The sequence below is a fragment of the Macrotis lagotis genome, chromosome 8 (assembly GCF_037893015.1).
Source record: "Macrotis lagotis isolate mMagLag1 chromosome 8, bilby.v1.9.chrom.fasta, whole genome shotgun sequence".
Lineage (NCBI taxonomy): Eukaryota > Metazoa > Chordata > Mammalia > Peramelemorphia > Peramelidae > Macrotis > Macrotis lagotis.
In genome coordinates, this window is record NC_133665.1 from 181,516,323 (window position 1) to 181,537,972 (window position 21,650).

The 21,650-nt window shown below is 38.6% G+C and overlaps 1 protein-coding gene across 1 annotated transcript in view; it reads right to left on the minus strand.

Annotated features, from left to right (window-relative positions):
• ITPRID1 (ITPR interacting domain containing 1) overlaps positions 1 to 21,328 on the minus strand; it is a 152,596-nt gene extending 131,268 nt beyond the window's left edge. The window contains exon 1 of the mRNA XM_074199015.1: positions 20,727 to 21,328. The gene's annotated coding sequence lies outside the window, so the exon portion shown is untranslated. The remainder of the gene's footprint in view (positions 1 to 20,726) is intronic.
• Positions 21,329 to 21,650: the final 322 nt, after the last annotated feature.

A 21,650-nucleotide genomic window follows, 5' to 3' on the forward strand; every position in this document is an offset into this window, starting at 1 on the left:
TTAAATGAGTTGCCCAAGGTCACACAAGGAGGTAGGATTTGAATCTAGGTCCTTTGCCTATAGAAGTGGTACTCATTCCACTGTCCCAGGAAGGAGGCTGGAGCTATGGAAATGGATTCTCTCATAATGGATCCTGATAGCAAGAAAAATACCAGGATTGTTTCATACTAGGCCTATTTCTAATTATGTCCTTTTTGAGCATCGTTCTCTATGAACCGGCCCATTTTCTACTATGCACTTAACGCCCTTACCCTAGTTCTAACCATTTTTATTGATCCATATAATGAACACCCACAATCTGTGCCATAGGACCTGTCTTTAGCATTTTATGCTTGTTGTTTAGAAGCTCCTCCTTTAATGTTTGAACTAATGGCTTGGTCATAGCTCTTATGACCTTTTAATGAAAGTTTATAGCACTCTGGCATCAACCATCCATAAGCAATTATTTGAATCTTGCCATGTATTACATTAGATATTGTACTAAACACGGAGAAACAGAGAAATGTAAAAACAGTCCTTGCCTTGATGGAGCTTACATTCCAATAGGATGTAGTCAACTGTGCCCAAGAGGGTAAGAAAGGCTGACCTACCAGCCTAAGTTATTTTTTTCTGGGCAGAGCAGCTGCATTATCCTGAGAAGTTACCCTTGTTGCTCTGAAGATAGCAGAAAGAAGTCCAGAAGAAGGGAATAGGAGAATGGAGGACCAAGGCTTGCTCTGGGAGTAGCAACAAGCTACCATCACCCTTATTAGTAGATCTGCATTAAGCCACAGGAGCCAGAGGCAGCCCAAGACCAGTGAATATTTCTACCACAGGGAAATTGACTGTCAAAATGAAGATGGGTCTTTAATGATCCATAGTAGAGATCTGATACCACCCAAGTCATCTTTCCAATGGCAGAGCTGTACAGACCATAGCACTAACTCCTGTAACGGAGGGCATAAATTCAGATGCCATCTCTGATGCTATCTGTATGATTTTGAAATGTTACCTGTAGAAATATATTAACTCCTTCCTTCTTTAAGTTACATGATATAAAATATTAGTGAACACTAATTCTTACTTTAATTTGAAGTGTCTTCTTTTTTAGGTTTTTGCAAGGCAAATGGGGTTAAGTGGCTTGCCCAAGGCCACACAGCTAGGTCATTATTAAGTGTCCGAGACTGGATTTGAACCCAGGTACTCCTGACTCCTGACTCCAGGACCTTTGCTTTATCCACTACACCACCTAGCTGCCCCTGAAGTGTCTTTTTAAAACCTAAACCTAAAATACCAAAACAATTCCCTGAAGAAAATATGGGTTCTCCCTTCCCAAACAATTTTCTCTGAGGAAACAGTAAAAAGTCAGTCATATTTTCAATAATCTCTTTGAAGATGAAATCGGGGGAAAAAAAGCCTTGGATTTATGTAATTAAGAGATGTTCTCCCCTATACCTTTTTCCATGCCTTGGCCTGATTACAGTCATGATCAGAACAAGAGAAGGAATAATTCTTCAGCTAACTGAAATATTTATTGAGTTTACCTTTGATCCCATGGAAAGGGAAATTCTTAGAGGGAAAGTTTAAAGAAAAATTGACTGGTCTTAGGAAAAATGATCCTCCAGGTGTGCCAACATTTGAAGTTACTATTGTTCTGAGACTGCTGACAACACTTTAAACCTTTGATTTATCTTGAGTGCTGCATTGTGTTTAACATTTCAGGATATTATAAACCATAATGGTGAAATGGTTTATGTTAGAAAGATTTTCAGATGCGAGGCCATCTTTGGACCTCTTTCTAAGCAGAAATTTTTGGAAGGAGTTCAATATAAATTAATAAAAATTGTTTTTGGCAGGCTCAAGCAAAAAAAAAAAAAGAGTACATAATGTCCTTTCATACAATTAACTTTCTCGGTGCTCAATTTCCTCATGTAGAATGAAGGGGTTGGATGAGCAGTCTCTGTTTCAGCAAGTTCACAATGAAATATTTTAATTTATTTATTATTATTTATTAAATAGTTTTGCTACCTAGGAACAAAATATTTTAATAACAATTATTCTATACTTGTTATATATTATATAATATGTTATTATAGATTATTACATAATATTATAGATTATTATAGATTATATAATATGTTATTTATTATTATGTATTAGATAATAACAGCGACAATAATAATTATTATTCCATAGTACTTTTTTTAGTCAAGAGAATGTTTTGTTTTTCAGCACTGGCTTTGGAATCAGAAGACCTAGTGTCATTACTTATGTGTTTGGGGTGAATATTTTATTGGTTACTTCATATGCAAAAAAAAAAAAAGAGAGAGTTTGACCAGATGTCCCCTAAAGTCTCTTCCAGTTTTAGCTATCTGAACCCATGAAGCTTTAGGTTTTGAATGGACAATTCACTGTTAGCCCCTGTGTTTTTATACATATATATATATAGTATATTTATTATATATACATCCTATGTATATTGCCATCATGTATGTATATTGTATGTAGTGTTTGGAGCACAGTCTTGCTTTTAAAATGATCATTGTTTCGAAGCTTGCCTAGTCCAAATACACTCACAAGAAGGCTATATTTTGAAGTGAAAGAACGATAGCGCCTCATGGAATAGAGCCTCAAACTAACCAACTTAAATAATCAGTCCAAGCAGTTAGGCAAAATGAAGGATCCTCTTATACAGAAAGAGAGGGATAGATGTAGACTGGAAAAGACAATCACTTGGGGGAGATAGATTAAGGAAAAAATGACAAAGGTTCCCTACCTAGATACCTGTTTCCCCCAAACTTTAAAATCCATAAAAATATCACAGTCATCCTTGAGGAAGGTATGGGAAAGGACTAGGCAGACTTTCCACACATGATAATAGGATCATAGAATAAAGCTGGAAGAAACTTTGAAAGACATTGGATTCCACCTCATTATTTTACAAATTAAGCAACTGAGGCTCAGAGAGACTGATGTGCTTATTATCACACAGCTAGACAGTGTCTAATGTGGGGTTCAAGATTCATTTTCTCTTCTCTACCAGACTTTAGAGTATATTTTTAGGCACACAAAGTTGACTGGAGGTAACAGAAAATACAAATGATCGATATAGCTTTCTTCTGTGTTTTTTTTTAATGTTGATTTGGTAGGACAGAAGGCTCTCTTACAACAAGGTGTATGTCAAAATTACACAAGATTCTTCAAAAGATAAACAACAGAGAAAGCTTTGTTCAACAGCTTTCTGACTGTTGAAAGCTACAAATAAACCAGAGATATTCCACAGGTGTCTACCATAGTCATAGGAGATTTCCTGCGCAAAGTCCAAATGTAAAAGCCTATCAGTGGTGAGTTCCACCCAACACTTCTATTTGTATTTAACAGTGTGCTTGTTTTACCAGGTCCTCAAAAATTCTCTGCACAGTCGTATCAAAAAGTTGTATTATCTCCATATGGGAAAAATTAGGTGGATGAAGACTGCCATTTGAATAAACTAAGGCATGAAGCCGATTGTGGAATTCAGAGGACAAATTTAGCAGTAACCATATCTTGGACAAACACTGCATTAAAATATTTAAGTTGTGCCTAGGATCAATACTGTTGTTTATACTAAAGTCCTTGATGCCATCAGTATAATTTTTTGCATGCATCATAATATCTGGAGGATTCCATCATTCAAAGACTAGAGTGGAATTCAATAAGAAAGAGTAAAGAGGACTGGACAGCATTCCATAAACTGTACAGCAATTTTAACAACCATAACCTCTCTCAGAAACAAGCTATCTCTCTTTTTTTTAAAGGTTTTTGCAAGGCAATGGGGTTAAATGGCTTGCCCAAGGCCACATAGCTAGGTAATTATTAAGTGTCTGAGACCAGATATGAACTCAGGTACTCCTGACTCCAGGGCTGGTGCTCTATCTGCTGCACCATCTAGACACCCCAAGCTATCTCTTTAAAATCAATTTTCCTTTAGTAATATATTGTCCTTCATTTTCTTTTTTTAAAATAAAAATATTTTATTTGTTTTCCAATTATTTACAGTAGTAGTTCTACCAATCATTTCTGCAAGGTTTTGAATTTTATGATTTTTCCCCACTCCCTCCCTGCCCTACCCCTACCCCTACCCCCAATAGAAGGCAGTCTGATAATCTTTACATTTGTTTCCATGATATTCATAGATCAAAATTGAATGTGGTGAGAGAAAAAAAAACATGTCCTTAAGGAAGAAAGAAAGTATTAGAGATAGAAAAATAATGTAATACATAAGACATGTCCTTCATTTTCAAAGAAGACCACAATATTAGGGAGGTGATGCCATGACAAGCATGTGAGTTGGATTTGAGTGCTAAGTCATCCACCTCACTTTTTTCTCCAGAGTCATCTGGGTCCAGTGGCCAGATATGAAACAAGGTAACTGGAGATGGCCCTGGATGTGAGACAATCAGGGTTAAGGGACTTGCCCAAGGTCACACAGTTAGTAAGAGTCAAGTATCTGAGGCCAGATTTGAACTCCTGTCTTCCTGAATTCAAGGCTGATACTCAGTAATACTTCATGCCTGCATATTATAGACTACCCCAATTGCTGAAGAACTAAATTTGAAGGTCATCCAAAGAACAATGTGTGTAGACCAGAAAGGCTGAAAGCCCATGACCAATGGACTAATGAGCAGTAGTTATGATGGGAATGATACCATTGGAGAGACAAATGGCCAAAATCAAAGGGAGCATATCACTTAGTGAAAGTGAGGAAGAACCAGTGAGTAGTCTGGGTTCACCATTGGTACCCACCCAATGTTGATTTATCTGGGAGAAGACACACATGTTAAAAGAATTGAATGAATGATTTGGGGGAGGACATACACAAGAGTAGTCCTGGGTGGAAATACATGGATGGGCCATTGGAGGTAGTGTCCACACCCACCAATATCACAGAGGAAGGATTGTATGTAGATATGTAAAGATTGTGGTACCATTACTTATCTGAGCTGTTGTGACCTTAGCAATATTTTTAACATTGAAGCTTCGATAAGGAATGCAAATTCTGATGACTCAGTGTTTCACTGGAAAAATACAATCTACTTCATGGTGACATGCTTTTTGACAATTCATTTAACACGTTGTTATGACAATAAGGAAACACTTCCTATTTATCTCTAAAATAGGGGCCACTAGTAAATTTCTGTGCCTTGCCCAAATTCTATCTAAAACATTGGAGGATCCAAAGCATTTTAATTTAAGGAAATGCCCATTTATTAGGAGGAAACAAAAACATTCATTCATTCATTCACCTCCCAATATATACTAGGTGCTGAGAAATCAAAGAAATCAAAAATAATCCATAACTTCAGGAACATAGATATACATCATTCTCGATTTGTAGTTGAAAACAATTCAACACATCCCTCTTCTACAAATACACATATACACAAACACACACTCCCTAAGGGATGACAATTTAATCAATTTTATAATTTCTGTGGCCATGCTGTCTTTAAGATAAATATTATATCTTCTTAGCATTGAGCAAAGAATTTTTATGTTCAGTAGACTTTGAGATCAGCAGCCAATTCCAAGGATGTACAGCAACAGCTTGCTTAAAGTATAAATGGGGGCAGCTAGGTTATGAGTAGATAGAGTCAAGTGTCAGGAGGACCTGAGTTCAAATTTGATGTCAGACACTTAATAATCACCTAGCTGGGTGACCTTGGACAAGTCACTTAACTCCATTGCCTTAAATAAACATTTTTTTAAAAAAGGTAGAAATGAGATCTCTGGCTCATAATAGTTGTTAATGTTTCACTATTGTATGTGAAAAAAAGATGTAGCTAACAGAACATCAGAGTTAGAAGGAACCCCAGATGCCACCCAATCCAAGCTTCAATCATTTAGAGATTCACCTAGAAGGTGTGCTCATTTTTCTGGTGCCTAGATCTGGTCGGGCCATTCATCTTCTCAAAATCCTTAAATGACTCCCAGTAACTGAGAGAATCATAAGATTATAAATTTAGAAACAGAAAAAGGCCTTAGATGTGACGGAACCACCTCATTTTATACATGTGTGAATAAATATATGGAGGGGAAAATGAATTCATATGTCCTAGATATAGAACTAGAAGGCACCTTGTTTAATCCAACCCCTTTGTTTTGCAGAGAAGGAAACGGAGGCATAGAGAAAGTGACTTTTATAAATCAGAGATCCAGAACTGGAAGTGATCTTAGAGGTTATCTGAAGCAAACTTTTCTTTTATGAATGTGGAAAATGAGAAAGTCTTGGTGAGTAAAGAGTCTTGTCCAAAATGACATGGGGGGGTGGCTAGATGGTGCAGTGGATAGAGCACCGACCCTGGAGTCAGGAGTACCTGGGTTCAAATTGGGCCTCAGATACTTAATAATTACTGAGCTTGTGTGACCTTGGGCAAGCCACTTAACTGCATTGCCTTGCAAAAAACCTAAAAAAAAATTACAAAGGCAGGATTTGACCCCCCACTTCCAGTCCTCTGGCTCTAGATCCTGTGGTCTATTATCACCACACTGCTTTTCAAAATTAAAGTTATGCCAAATGTAATCCAGAATCTTATTCATAACTAAAAGCTAACATTCAAAAGAAATATCTTAAACAAAATTTTATGATTAAAACTTCTAGTGAAAATGAGTAACTTTTGAAATATCAATAAACATTTATGAGATTTCTTTTTAATAATGGTTTAATTTTTCTCATGTAATGTTTGGAAATATAGAAGATGGGAAGAAACAGCACCTTTCTGAATCACTATCTAAGGGGCAAAATGGATGATTTTATGTTCTTTAAAATAAGGAGCAGCGAATTTCCTTTTATTCCTCAAATATTTCTGAGCCATGAATCAATAGCCACAACATCCATAATTTCAATCTTTTGTCACTAGAAACTTTTAAAGACAAGTATCTTAGTCTTGCATTTTCTAAATTTTAATTTAAAAAGAAAGGCAATGTAGCCCAGTAACTAGATCCTTGGTTTTTGTATTAAGGATACTGGCATTCAAGCTTTGTTTCTAACCTGTTCTGGATGTGGGGCCCTGATATAAGTTCATCAGTGAGGATTCTATAAGAGGCAGATCATCATCATCATCATCATCATCATCATCATGGCTGTCCTTCATTCTCAAAGGACCACGACATCAGGGAGATAATGCCATGACAAGCACGAGGGAAGTTGTGCTTAGTCACCGGCCTTACTTTCTCCTCCAGAGTCATCTGGGTCCAATAGCCAGAAAGGAATCAGGGCAACTGGAGATAGCTCTAGGTGTGAGCCAAATCTACTTTGTCACTGAAACTCTAAGGACTGTGGGACTTCTCCATAGGACTTACAACTGAAATACTCTATATATGATGTCACCTACTCCTCCTTCTTGAGAATGGGGTCTATCTCTTCTGTCTGAATCCCCTGAGTATAATGAATTTCCCTTAGTGACAATCACTCAACAATGTTTCCCTCTTCCTTCCCTTTTCCCTTCCCTTCTGCCTTTCCTTCTTTTTTCTTCTTCTCCTTCCTTTCTTCCCTCCCTTCTTCCTTCTCCTCTTCCCCCCCCCCCTCCTATCATCCTATCACATCTCTGTAGAATGAAACATTCTTGTTTTTTGCAAGGCAATGGGGTTAAGTGACTTGCCCAAGGCCACACAGCTAGGTAATTAAGTGTCTGAGGTTGGATTTGAACTCAGGTCCTCCTGACTCCAGGGCTGGTGCTCTATCCACTGTGCCACCTAGATGCCCCCAGAATGAAGCATTCTAGGCTGAGTTGTGGCTTAAGTGGCCATCTAGTCCAACCGATTCCCCCCAAAATAGCACCCTCCATTCCATGCCCAATATTCAGTTTCTATTTGAAGATCTTCAGTGAGGGTAAATCCACTCCATTTTGCATACAGTACATCTCACTTTGAACAGTTCTAATTGTGAAATTTTTTCTCCTGATAATGAGTCTAAGTGTATCCCTTTGCAGCCTTTACCTAGTGGTGCTGCCTTCACCCAGTGGTGCTGCCTTCACCCTGTGGGAGTGTACAAAGCAAGTCATATCCTTTCCCACATTACACCTCATCACTTGAACATAGCCATGACAACTCTCATGAGGATTCTCACCTGTAGGTTACACATCCCCAATTCCTGCCATCAAACCCCAAGCATTTCATTGCCCTGAATCCTCTCCAGCTGACCAATGTCCTTTACGAATAGCTTTGCTCAGAAGCAGTGTCCATATTACAGACATTGTCTAATCAGAGCCAAGAAAAATCATGACCATAAGCTCTAGGCCTCTTTTAATGCAGCCCAAGATCACGTGAGCTCCTCTGGATGGCTTCACCATGCTGCTAGCATATCTATTCCTCCCTCCTTTCCAGCTCCCCATTTTGTGTTATTTCCCTACATCAGAAGACAAGCCTTTACAGTGCAGAGACTAACTCATTTATCTGAATTTTTATTCTTGGTACCAGAATAGGCAGCATTGGTGGTGCAATGGAGAAAGTGCTAGGTTGGAGTCAGGAAGACCTGAGATCAAATTAGATACTCATTTTGTGACCCTGGGCAAGTCACTTCATCCTGCTTCTCTGCATTTCCTTAACTGTAAAATGAGCTGGAGAAGGACATGGTGAATGTCTTCTATCTCTGCCAAGAAAAGCCCAAATAGGATCACAAAGAATCCAATGTGACTGCAAAACAACAGCTTAGATTGGTGATGGCATACAGTAAGTGCTTAATTTAGAGCTTTTTTCCATTCAGTCCAATGCCTTCCAGCCTTGCAGAGATACAACACCCATGTTGTGGTTTGTTCTTAATAAGCCCATGCTCGATCATCTCAATGACTGGTTTTCTTTCCCAGTGGTTATCAACCATCACATCTTCAAGTTATTTCTGTGGACACCTTATCTAGCCCATTTGGGCTAGAATCATTCAGAGCAACTGGGAAAGCTCTCTTACTCGTTACTTGTTTCTTTTCTTTTCTTTTTTTGGTTTTTGCAAGGTAATGAGGTTAAGTGACTTACCCAAGGCCACACAGCTAGGTAATTATTAAATGTCTGAGATCTAATTTGAACTCAGGTCCTCCTGACTCCAGGGTTGATGCTCTATCCACTGCACCACCCCACCTAGTCACCCTAGGGTTTTAATTTCTTACGAAATCTTTTTCATTTTCTTCTTATTTTGAAGATGGCTGTCCATAATAGTTGAGGCAAAAAAAAACCCCAAACTGGGTATTGTCCTTCAAAATCAGAAAGAGGATTGTAGGTTGGAAGTTTCAGAGAGGTAGATTTGGTAATCCGGATCGAAGAGGAAAATCAAGAACGCCCATTTTGCCCAGGTACTTAAGGCATTTCCTGGGAACACAGGAAATTTAGAAGTCATGAACATTATTACTAATGTCATAGGAAAACAAGAGGACCAAAAAAGAGGCAACAGAGAAAGAGAAGGAGGTGGGTGAAATTGGGTCCAGCCCTCTTCACTGTCATTGTCACACCCTTTACAAATCTTTTGTTTTTCTTTGTGGCAAGGTATTAAGAATTAAGTGACTTTCCCAGGGCCTCACAGCTAGTAAGTGCCAAGTGCCTGAGATTGGATCTGAACTCAAGCTGGTGTCCCACCATCCCTTGTAAATCTTGTTCATCAATGATAATCATATCATTACCAATCAGCCAGGCCATGAACATTTAAGGATCTATCATGGCTGGGCACTGTGCTAAACAATAGGATAAAAAGAAGCAAAAAACTGCCCCTGACCTCAAGGAGTTTAACTATCTAATGGGATTACCAGGAATTACTTCTCATTAAGAGGCAGGATAGTCTCTAGCATAATTATTTAATTGTTTAATTATTTTTCTTTCTCTCTGCCAGTGTATCTCTTCCGTTTTAATCCAATAATGGGAAGAATCAAGGGGACTGGATGGAAGGCTGTTCATGGAGACCTCATGTCCTTCCTAATAGACCAGCCCTTTTGGCTACAACCCTAAATTCAGCCCTCAGAGACTGAAAAACTCTTTTAAGATAAAACAAAAGCTCAAGCACCACGTTTTCTTTAGTAGAGGATATGTCTATGTCAGAAGTTCCCTGAATCAACAAAAGTTACTATCGTAGTCCCCATCTCCTCCCCCCATCCGTGTGCAGTCAAATGAACAAATCAAGTCAAACTCTCCAGTCACGTGGCAAAGCTAAATGTTCTTTTTGATGGGGTGATAGTGAAAGGTTGATAATAACGGGGACCAAGATTTATATGGTAGACTGACCCTTCTATGACTCTATGGGAATTCTCAATAGTCCTCAGTTCTTTCATCTGTAAAATAAACTCATTAAATTCATAACTCCCTTCTAACCTCACTGCAATGAATGATCTTAGAACTCTGCCACTATCCAAAAGCCCTCTTTCCTCCCATTCTAAGCCCATTCTTACTCCTTAGTAATTCCCCAGGATTATGGATCTAAATTAGTGATTTAACTCCATGATGAGATGTGACTTCCCTTAGCCTTAAAACAGGTGATAAATGGTATAAGTAATAGTGAGGTTGCAAGAAATAAAAAAGATACCTTGAAGAGAAAAGGAAGAATACATTTTCTGCCTCCAACCTCAAATGTGTTGTATAGACCTCTCAACAGAATATTGGCATCACTCAGAAACTTGACTAAGGTGTCCACTGCATTAAAGGTAAATTGTCTTCTCATCTGCTGCCATATTAGCAGCAGCTGTTCATACAGCCCTTAGAGGATCAGACTCTGTCTAGAAAACAATTCTCATAATCAGATTCCTTTTCCCTAATGCCAACGCGACTTATCCTAGAACAAAAAAACAAAATTGAAAGTGAGCAAGTCATTTATCATCCCTGAGCCTCAATTTCCTCAACTGTAAAAGGAGGGAGTTAGATTAAATGGCCCATGAGATCCTTTCCAGCTTTATCCATAGGTCTAAGAATAAAGAACAAGATGCCATCTTTCTAACCAAATGGATTTTACGATACTGAAAATGAAAATCTCTGAACTGAGTTCTTGTCTATGATATTGGCACTCACCTTCATCCAAAAGGGATCCCGGTTGGCTGGGGCCTCCTGCCTCTGTTTGCTGTCTCTCCGAATTAAAGATGAGAAGTTTGGGTCATAAGCCCTTCAGCTCTCTACGGTTTCTGGCCTCATCTAGGGAACAGCCATGTAGGGCCAAGGGAACCTACTTGCCAAGAAGCAGCCTTGCAGCTTATGGGGAAGATGGATATTTATTTTCCTTCCTAGCCACAGAAAAGGAAGTAGCCACTGAAGTAACCAATGAGAGAAACTGAAAAGGACAAGCAGATATGCCCCAGGTTTAGAGAATCCTAACCTCCAAGCAAAGGCAGGCGGGGAAATGAAGTAAGGAGAAGAGTTCCAGTCATATGATTTCTAAGAAGACTTGCTGGTTCCTTTCATGCAGGTTGACCTGCTGGCAGAGGCAAAGGCAGGCTGGATTTACCCTTCACCAAGGAAGTTAGGCCAACTTGTCTTCCTCTCGTTACCATGGTTATGGTACCCGATGCTTGCAGCCTGGCCATTTGCATTGCAAACAATCACTGGGAACCAGGAGAGTCCAACTTGCTATTCAGGGTGGGGAGATCCTGGGGAACTTGTACTGAAACAGTTCACAGGGGACAAAGAATAAACAAACCAGGCCAACACCCGGAAGGCAGCATGCCCATGAACTCACTCTGGGATCCAAAGTTCCAGGATAGGAGTCTTCTCTAACAGAGTCACTATTATTGTCTTGGGCAAATTTTATTAAGTGAGTGGTGTTTGGGTTGCAAATGGCCCTTTTCTGGTATGTTCTTGAAAGGAAGTTGGCATAATTCCAACTCAGGCAAACAGGAAAATGCTTTATCATCTTTTGTTTACATAGGCGACATGTTTTTGCCAATAGGAATCACTTGATTCTTTGTTCTTTTAGCACCAATATGAATGCTGGCACATAGTAGGTAGTATATAAATAATCATTGGTTGATTGATTGATATACTATGAGGCCTTGTAAATAGCACCAAGTGAAGGCAATGGCTAAGTCACCCAGGCCAGAAATACAATCAGAGATTGGAAGAAGAAGAAATGATAAACTGAGATCTCTCCTCCCTCTAGGAAAAACAGGAACCCTGGTCATTCCATCTGACTAGGAATTCAATAGATATTAGAAAAATTGCTCTGACTTTGGGCTCAATTTAAATTCAAAACTTGGGAATGGCTCCCTAGACCTCTGTGATGTTGGGAAGGTCACTTCCCCTCTCTGGTATCCTCTGCTATAAAATTAGGAAACGGTGGCCTTTGAGATAGATCCCTTTTAGACTGAAGTCTCTGACCCAACCTGGGTCTCTCCCTGGACAGTCCTTTTGCCTAAGGATTGGGCCTAGCCCAGAGGCAGAGCTTCTGCTCTCAATTCCAAACAATTCAACTGATTCATGGAGAAAGTTTTATGTATAAGACTTTGTGCTTGGCAATGAAGACATAAGGATAAAAAAATGAAAGGGACTCTTCCTCAACCATTCTGGGGAAAGGGGAATCAGTATACAAAGAGGGAGAGAAATACAAAGTCATTTAGAGGCAATATTAACAACAAGGAAAGAGAATCAAGAAAGATGTCATCCATGAGGTTCCATTGAAGTCAACATTCAATTCGCTTTGGTGGTTTAATTCACTTCAATTCAATAAACTTATTGTGTCTCCCAGGAACTGGGGTAGGTGGAAGGAAACCAAAGTAATTTGGGCGAATGAGTGTATTAGCCAATGAGGGTTGAGGAAGATGCTGGTCTAAGAAGTAGCTGTTCAGCTGAGAAGCGAAGGTGAGAGGAGGGAGAGGCCCAAGCGTATTCCCATTCTAGGGAGTAAGAGGGTGGAGAGTAAGTTAGATGGCACAGTAGATAAAGAGTATTGGATTTGGAGCCTGAGGACTTAACTTCATGAGTTCAAATCTGCCCACTTCCTGCCAGAGAAGTGACAGACTCAAGATGGTTAATAAAGAAGACATTTTAGGCAGGGCCAATGTAGGTCCTTGTTTTGTTTGACTGTGGCTATTTGCTACCAGAGTTTTCCCTTTAGATGGGCTAGGGGGATAGGAGAGTGAGAAAATAAATTGTTAACTGAAAAAAAAATCAAGTGAAAACCAGGGGAGCATATGGGATGAGAGATAATGAGTTAGTTCAATTTTGGACATGTGTGTTGGGGATGCCGAGATATTTTCAGGTAGCTATATCTAAGAAGCAACTAGACGTGAGTCTGGAGTTGAAGAAAGAAAAGAGGGCTGAGTATGAAACTTCGGGAATCATTTGCATTAAGGTAGATAATTGAACCCAAGGGAACTGATGAAATCACTGAGAGAGATCAGAGAGACAGAAAGGAGTGGGCCTACCACTTCTGGGTGACTGAGCCATACTAAGCCCCAGAAATAAGACGGTTTCCTCAGTCAGAATCTGGTTTTCATCTTACCATGAGGGATTAATCCCTGAATTAGCTCCAGTGCCTCTCCCTCTTCAGCTGTGACTGCCCTTACACACACTCAGCCTCTGAGAACTTTGCCCAATTCCATACCACCTGGGTTATCGTTGGTAAATGGGATTTGTTCCCAGAGGATTTGTGCATTGAGGTATCATGACACAGCAAAAGGGAGACAATAAAGACCTGACTCCTAAAAAGATTCCTAACATCAAAGGAGAAGGAAAGCAGAGCATCTTGTCTTTTCTTCTTTTGACAAGCTATCAGGTACCCACTCTCATTAAAATAATCCAGCATTTCCTCCTTTTCTCCCTCTCCCTCTCCCTCTCCCTCCCAAATTGGAGATTCATCTGGGACAAATGGAGAAAGACAAATGGTTTTGACTTGCATAGATGATATTATTCAGAGTTGGACTCAGTCCTGAAGAATTATTTGACAGCGCCAGATAGGGTGGAGACTTTAAGACACAGAATCTCGAGCATGGCCTTAGAGCTTGGGCAGCCAACCTCAGCCTCCACCATGTAGGGCAATCTTAGGAATTCAAGTCAAAAAGAATTCTGTGTCTCCTGGATATAGAGGCCTGGGCTGGGGACTTTACTTCCTCGTTTGTGACATAATAATTCCCTAGGATTCACCAAGCTTTTATTAATCACCCAGTATGTGGTCAAAGCAGTGAAGAAAAAGGGACAAAAATGAGACAGCCCCCGTCTTCCCAAAGTTGATATTTGGGGCAGCTAGGTGGCACTGTGGATAGAGCACTGGCCCAGGAGTCAGGAGGATCTGAGTTCAAATGTGACCTCAGACACTTAATAATGACCTAGCTCTGTGGCCTTGGGCAACCTTGTTAAAAAAAAAAACAACCTAAAAAATAAAGTTGATATTCTTTTGGGTGGAAGCAGCATGTGCACAGCCATATCTCTAAATCATATACTAAGTAATTACTAAGTGATTTGGGGGCATGAGAAGTTCTCTCAGTTGAGAGAGTTAGAAAAGGCTTCATGGAAACAGGATTACTTTGAATGGAGTTCAAGCCTCCAAGAGGAAGAGGTGAGGAGGGGGGGATGTTCTACATGTAGGAAGTGGCTGATGCAGAGGCACGGGGATGGAGATGACATGGAAAGTATGTGAGAAAGAACAGGGGGAAAGAGCAGCTTGTAGCAAATGTCTGAAAGATATCTTTTGGTAGCCATGGACAAAAGCACTAAGACATTTTCATTATAAGGCAAATGACTTATGAAAAATGCCATTTCTCAACAGTGGGGAGAGAGCAGGGATATTATCAGAAATTTAGATAGGAATGATTATAAGTGTCAGGAAAGCATATTTAGCCTGTCCAAATTCTTGGCTAAGCCAAGAACAATGGGGAAAAATGACTTCTCAACAGAGACATGAGCTTTTCTTTTTTTTTTTTTTACTGTTTTTTTCTCAAGGCAATAGGGTTAAGTGACTTGCCCAAGGTCACATAACTAGATAATTATTAAATGTCTGAAGTCAAATTTGACTCCAGGGCCAATGCTCTATCCACTATGCCATCAAGTTGCCCTGTGAGCTTTTCTTTGTAGCACATTTGAACCTCAAGGTCGGAAAGGACCTCAGATGCCATTGTTATCTAGTGTTTACATGAACAAGAATTTCTACTATGTTATCTCTCTTAAGAATGTAATGAAGTAGTAATGAAAAACTCTCAATAGCCCTCATCATTAATAATATCACTTCGGATTTATATAGCTAGCATGTTGGAAGTTTTCAAAACCATTTTCATGGATTATCTCATTTGATTTTCTGGGGTTAGTCCCATTATAGAGATGAGAATTCTGGAAGAGGTTATGTGACTGGCCAAGAGTCACGGTCAGTAAGTGGCTGCGTCAGGATTGGAACTGAGGTCTTTATGATTCCATTGCCAGGTCTGCCTACGTCACAATCACAGTGCCACCTCGGATTCGCCATCTACTTGAAGATTATGAGAGTCCTGCCATAAAACAAATAGGGAATGACCTACGCGAATGGGTGGGGTGAGGTGGGGTCTCTAAGGACAAGCTGAAATACTGAAGCCACCAAAAGAATGAAACGTACTTCTTGTAGTTGTCCTGGCTAAGAGCACCAAAGTTAAAGAGTTTTTCAAACCTCTCTTAGCTTACCCTTGAACCAACCACTTCATTTTTCTGACTCGGTTACACATTTGTCAAACTCATACAACCAGCTCGCCTTACAGTAATGTAATAAATCATGGTTAACAAGGTCAGAAAATTCATTGCAAATGAAGATAGTGACATGATTTTAAAAAACTGTTCCAAATTGCTTTATTACTTACTGAAATAAAAGTGAAAGGTCCTAGAGCAAATTTAACATGCTGGAGTAAAAGAAAGGACTGAATTTATATGAAATGAATTAAGAGTAGGAAAAGTTAGAATCTCCAATTCAGTTGTCAAATAAGTGTCACACTAAGACCAAAATATACCTGTGTAACTGGTGAGTGCACCCTAATAATGATGTATATGGCACTACCATAGTATGGGTTGGATCATTTGACTCCCAAGAACCCTCAAAATATAAAAGTAACAAGGTACAGTGGATAGATCACTGGACTCAGACTTAGAAATACCTCGGCTTAGGTACCATCTCATATGCACCTCTCTTTGCCTCAGTTCTCCTATTTGTAAAATGAGGAGATCAGACTGGATGACTTTTGACATCTCATAAACTCCAAATCTATAACTCGAAGATGCCTTAACACTCTTAATTGTTGTGGATTTTGAAAGGGGTAGAGCCACACTTAGACATTCCCAATGAGCCAGTAACGTAGGGCAGGATGCCAGGTCAAATGGAGCTGTTGACTGCTCCACAAAAACATGATGGGATGAAATAGAATTAGCAGAAATTATAACTTTCCTCTGGAGTCAAATCAGAAGTAACATCATTCTTCCTATTAGTTTTTGGAAGGCTCTTTTGTTCATTGAAGCACAGGCATCTGGGAAATTTAATTCCAAACTAAGCATGGTAAACTCCCTGTCAAGTAATGACAACCAAGAATTTGGGGGAGGTTGATAAAGTTAGGGACTCAAATCCATGGTTCATGGTTTTTTCCCCTCTTCCCTTTAATAAACTAGCACTTGGACTTCCCAAAATTCTAGGCACAAATACTAGTGACAGCAATAGCAATGAAGGTCATGATAATCGCATCACGCTTTACAGTTTCTTAAGTGCTTTCATATCATCTCATCCTCATGGCAACATTTCTGGGATGCTGGGTCATCAGATAGTTTCTGAAAATTGTGAATAGCAATGCTACCCCTCATTAAGTAATAATTATTATTAAATATTCCTTTCAAATTTAAATAATAATAATATAATAATAAAAATAATGATCATAATGCCATTCCCATTCAAAATTCCAGAACTCCTTTGCAGGATATGAAGGGGATTTATGCTAGGGAAATAGTATAGCCTATCACTCAATGCTTCAAATATTTAGAGCTTATCATAATTATTCCAAAAAAGACATGACCTCATAGCTAGGATTGTCCACAGGGAGTTCATTGCCTTTCACAAATAGAAGGTGAGAAAATTACAGAAAAAAAACTACAGATCTCAACATACACTTGAGAAGTCAAATAATAAACTGATCAAATAATAAACCGATTAATACAATTTTAATAGTATCAATATTTTAATAGTTGTCATTGCCACATTGAATACTTTTTTAAAAATTTATTTATTTTCATTCATATGCACATGCATATTTTTAAGTTACAAAATTTTCTTCCACCCTCCCTTCCCACCTCCTCCTCCAGGTTAGTATTGTACATACATATTTTGACAAACATGTTTACAGACTAGTCATTTTTGGTATGAGGAATTAGTATTAAGGGAAAGATACATAAGACAATTTTTACAAAGTGTTCATCAGATTCTGAAGGGTTGCTTTTGTGTGTATGAATTTTGTTTTGTTTTTCTTCCTCTGCATGGGGACAATGTAGTCCATACTCAGGCTAATATAGTTTTCCTAACTCTCTGGACTGCTGAGAGGAGCTGTTTCCATCAAGGCTGCTCATTGGTTCTCCTCCCTTTGCTCAGCCTGAGATCCTATAAGTCATTCCATGGTTGTCTAGAGTCCAATCCTATATGGTTTCTTATAGAACAATAGTATTCCATAGTATTTATGTACTATAACTTGTTCAGCCATTCCCCAACTGATGAGCATCCCCTCACTTTTCTTTTTTTTTAATTTTTTTTAGTTTTTTGCAAGGCAAATGGGGTTAAGTGGCTTGCCCAAGGCCACACAGCTAGGTCATTATTAAGTGTCTGAGACTGGATTTGAACCCAGGTAATCCCGACTCCAAGGCCGGTGCTTTATCCACTACGCCACCTAGCCACCCCTATCTCCTCAATTTTCAATTCTTTGCCACTACAAAAAGAACTATGAATATTTTGGAAATTAGGACTTTTCCCTTTTTTTATAATTTCTTCTGGATATTTTCCCTTCTTCTCATCTTGATTAATCTGATAGGTGTGAGATGATACCTCATTGTGGGTTTAATTTCCATTTCTCTAATCAATAATGATTTGGAGCATTTTTTCATATGATTATATGCAGCTTTAATTTCTAAATTTGAAAATTGTTCATATCCTTTGACTATTTATCAACTGGGAAATGACTTGTGACCTTATAAATTCCATGTAATTCTCTATATGTAATTTTAGAAATGAGACCTTTATCAGAACTCCTGGTTGGGAAGATTATGATGAACACTTTATAAAAATTATGTCTTATGTATCTCTTTCCCTTAATTCTAATTCCCCATATTGAAAATGACTAATTTGTAAAAATGTTTATCAAAATATGTATGTACAATGCTAACCTGACTGTTCACACCTGAGGGGAAGGGGGTGGGAAGGGAGGGTGGAAGGAATTGTAACTTAAAAATATGCATGTGCAAATGGATGAAAATAAATTAATAAATTTATAAAAAAAGTATTCAATGTGGCAGTGACAACTATTAACAATCTTCCAATTGTTTTCCAGCTTTCTGCTTTCCTTCTAATTTTGGCAGCATTGCTTTTATTAGTGTAAACCCTTTTTATTTTAATATAATCAAAATTCAATTTACAGTTTATAATGTGCTCTAATTCTTGTTTGGTCATAAATTTATCTGCTTTCCATAGATCTGATAGATAAAATATTTCTTGGTCCATTAATTTATCTATGGTGTTGCTATATATCTAAATCCTGTACACAGCCACATTGAATACTAATGATCACTGAAGAACAAGGAATGAGAGACACTAAGTCACACTTTAATATTCTCAAGGCTAGAGTGAATCCTATACAGAGCTGACCTGAGGAAAGGGGAGGACCTTAAACTCATCTCAGAAGGTCTCTAATCAGTCTGGCCCTAGGCTTCCATTAATCCCTTGCCTTGACCACCAGAAAAGACCAGGAATTAGAGATCTGCTCTGCTACTTCATGCATTGCTTTATCTGTCTGCCTCTTTCTAAGGTGTTGGTCCTCCTTAGTTTTGTCTGTATTACTGTGGACAGCTAGGCCCCCACCTCTACTTACTCCTCCTACAATGCCACTGAGAATCCCTGCGATTCTGAATTATAGATTAATAAAGCCGAATTCAATTTCATGACTACCTACACCCTGTACCTTCATACTATTCACATCCCTACCCTTCCCCTTTTTCTTTGTTTTTTTTTCCTATCCTTCTACTGTTGCCCCTAAACCCTGTTCTCTTATTAAACTCTCTCCTCTCCTCTCCCATCCAATTACTTTGGGGAGAGATTGGATTTGCATTTAAGTGTGCGTATTGGTAGCACCCCACCCCTCTAGAATGGAAGGTCATAATGGAGAGAGGGATTTCTTCATTCCCAGCTTTGTTTTATTTCTTTAGAGAAAGGGATAAATACTGAAGCTGAAATCAATCCCACATGAGGAAAATCTGAGTTGGATCGTGAATTCCTCATTTATGTACTTTAGTACCTTATTGTTAGTACTTTTTATTCTGTCCTCCCCCTTTTCTTCCTCAAAAGACTCATTGTGTTCATTTATTATAAATATATTTCTTGTTAGCCACCCTTCCTTTGGGTGCAAACTTTCCTATAGAATTTTAGGTCAGTGGAACATTTCGTTAGTTCTTCTGAACTAGTTTGAAATTTATTTTCTGAGTGTCTGGATTGTATGAGCCTGCAAGGAAATCTCCCCCAAAGCTAACACAGTCTTAGCACATAAATCCCAGAAAATCTCTTGTCTATCCACAATGATATCATGCAAGAGAAGAGCCAAGAGCTCATCTTCTCTAGTTTCTGTGCCTGTATGTATGGCTGTAATCATACCTCAACCAAAAAATATGAATTAATACTCATTATTACCATTATTATCATTATTAAGTACTGTGCCAAGGGCTGGGGATACAAAGAAAAAGGCAAAACAGTTTCTGCCCTAGAGGAGCTTGCATTCTAATGAATAGTATTATTGATGATGATGATGATGCTGATGGTCTTCTGTTCTCAAAGAACTTACTATGCCACACTGCTGTTCCTGGTCATTTGAATAGTACTATCATTTGAAGACATGGAGGGTTCAAATTGTAGCCTCTTTATTCAGTAAATCACTCAAAAGGTTGTTGGTCTTGGAAGGGGCCTATATGAGAAGCATTTGGAAGACAAAGAGCCAAGACCCACAAGCCTGAATTCCTGCTTAGTCTTTTGATTCTCCTCCTCTTCTTTTTTTAAAAAATAATATATATATATATACATATATATATTATATACATATAATATATATTAAATGAATTTCATATGGTTTTCCTCAAGAAAAAATTTTGCCAGCAGGCACTGGTTTCATTTTCCTCTTCATGTCACCAGTAACCAACATACTTCTTTGCCCTATGATAGGATTGGGAAAGAGAGTAGATCTGAGATTTCATCACTATAAAGACATTCCACATTAAGAAACTCTCATTCTAATTCAGGTGAGAAATTTCTTTGTAATTTATCATCTTAAAAACCCTTTCAAAGACTTGGATTCCAAGTCTCCTGGAATTTGAGACCAGCTATCTATCTCCTACACTCTGATGCCTCTCTTTTGTACCTAGAAGGTGTTTAATAACTGCTGATCTAATATTTGAATTGATTATTCAATATTAAGCACTGATTAATCAAATGAATGATTAATTTCTCATAACCACTGACATTTCTAATGATAACAAAACACTTTATCAACACTATCTCATTTGATTTCCTTCAATCTTCACCACAGTCATTAGAATAGGAACTTCAGTTGTTCTTATCCCCATCTTACCAAGAAGAGACTGAGACTCAGGCACTTCCCAACAGCCATAGCTAGTAAGTATCAAATGTGAGATGTGGTCTTTCTCCTCTCCCATGGTGTCCTCCAAGAAGGCAGTTAATAGTGCTTTCCGATCTACCTCCCACTGGATTTAGATGGAAGGAGGAATGGTGGTGGCCACTTCTATCTCTAGCTAGTCAAAGTCCAGAGGTCTGGTCATTCCATTGTCATGTCATCAAAATAACAATTTGGTCCATGGTGGGATTCTGCTGTATTTTTCTCTTTGCAGATAAACATTTTCTTTCCCCATTTTCTGATTTCTCTGACTTGTTCTTGGGCTCAAATGTATTTGCTAATTGGTATTCCTGGGTGAAAAGCAGGTGTTTTTACTGCTACAACTAGCAGCCTTCTGCCAATGGCAGTTTTAGTTATCTGTCCTTACTTGGGTCTAGACATGAATTAACCACACAAGCTCAAATCCCCCTGAATCGTTGCCACATATTTTGGGCCAGTGGCCAAACATGGTGGTTAGAGAGTGGCACAGGTGGAATCTTGCAATGATTCTGTTAGTTCATTACTGTGAAACAGGGAAAAGTTTTGGCTGATGACTGACTACATTCTGTTTCCACCAGAGAAAGACAAAACTTTAACACAATTAAGGAAAGGGGCCACCCCAGTGGTTTCATCATAATAGGATTTCACCTGCATAAGCTTTCCAAGTAGAAATAATTTCTTTCAAATTGGAATTATTACATCACCTTTCCAACAGATTAGCTATGTGAAATGAAACATTTCTCTACAATTACATTACAGCTTATGGCTAGGGGTCTCTGACAATTCCGTGTATATTATTCCAAGCTCATGGGAAGAGTAGATACAAAAAGAAAATTTCCATTTCTAATCTGACACCATAAAATTAATAGGAGCCAATGTAGC